The following is a 1,356-nucleotide window of genomic DNA, read 5'->3' as shown; positions in this document are numbered from 1 at the left end:
ATCTGGTTCGATCCTCGGTACCCACATACCATGCTGGTCCGCATGCCATGAAGGCGCACACTGTGACGCCAGGCGTGGTGGCACGAGCCTGTAACCCCAGCGTTGAGGAGGTTGAGACAGGTGGATCACTATGAGCCCAAGCTGTGTACTGAGACCCTGTACCAAATACAGGGTCTAATACTAATAGAGATTTTAAAAAATTAAGGAAAATTCAGGGAAATTGGTTTCTCGTGTGCAGCAGAGTCTTTATTGTCTTTCCGCTGACTTCAGAGGAAAGCATGGCCAGTTCTTTGAGAGTCCATTGACTCTGACCCATGTCTACCCCTGGCAGGGTGTAGTTCAGCTAAAAATCACTATTCTGAGCCAGCCCTGGATACTCACCCTCCCTTGCGACATAACCTCTGTGAGGTGTCTGGACAGAAAGCCTGAAAGGAATTCCTACTGAGAGACCGCCACGCCGCAAATCCCCTTCTCACCCTCATCACTGAGGCAGGCCCAGGCCCTGCGTGTTCTGGGAAATCTCATCTAACCCCAGGGAATGGATACTTGTACTCCAGTCCCATCCCACCAAGCAGCTACCAATGATGACAGGTGTGTGATTGGGTGCACATTCATGTGTAATGAGGAAGGGTGGGGAGTCTGCTGGAGGCCAGGGCTGGTTTCTGTGCCCTGGGGGGTTTGAAGCCTTTTCAGACATACAGAACATCTGTATAATTTTATGCTTCCAACTTGGGTTAAGCCAAGCGTAAATCAGAGCGGTTCTTTCTGATTGTGGAAATTTGGAGGACTGACTTCCTAGCTGTTGAATTGATAGTGTTTGAACATAACCTCAAAGAAAAGCTCCCCAGTCATGAAAACAGCAATGGTGCCTAAGGCCAGGCTCAGGGCCTTGTGAGGAGGACAGAGCTGATGAAGTCTGGGTGTGGGTAAGTGCTCAGGGGGAACTACCTCGTGGCATCCCTGTGCTGTGTGCCTTAGTTCATTTTCCAAACTACACAGAAAGCAGGCAACTTAGATGTCCCGGTTATTACTCGTGTCTTGAATTGAACAGCTGTAATTTTGACTCATGAGACTGTATAATTGAAGAAAGTTGAGGAAGATTAGCAAACAATAGTGCTGAACCCAGCCCTTAGCTCCGCCACTGGGCGGCCAGATAAACCAACATGGATTTGTGTTTTTCTAAGTCTCAGTTACCCTGCCTCAAAAAGCTCAAATATCACAGGATTTCTTTTAGGTGAGAAAAGCAAATAAAGCACATAATAGAAGAGCAGAATGGTGATAAATAGAGACAGGGAGAAGCTCTAATACTTCCCCCAATTGAAAACTCCTTTGTTTTAAACTTTTTTATTTTTTTTT

The sequence above is a fragment of the Octodon degus genome, unplaced genomic scaffold, assembly GCF_000260255.1.
Source record: "Octodon degus isolate 3935 unplaced genomic scaffold, OctDeg1.0 scaffold00077, whole genome shotgun sequence".
Taxonomy (NCBI): Eukaryota; Metazoa; Chordata; class Mammalia; order Rodentia; family Octodontidae; genus Octodon; species Octodon degus.
The sequence above is the reverse complement of the archived record's forward strand: the minus strand, read 5'-3'. Positions refer to the sequence as shown.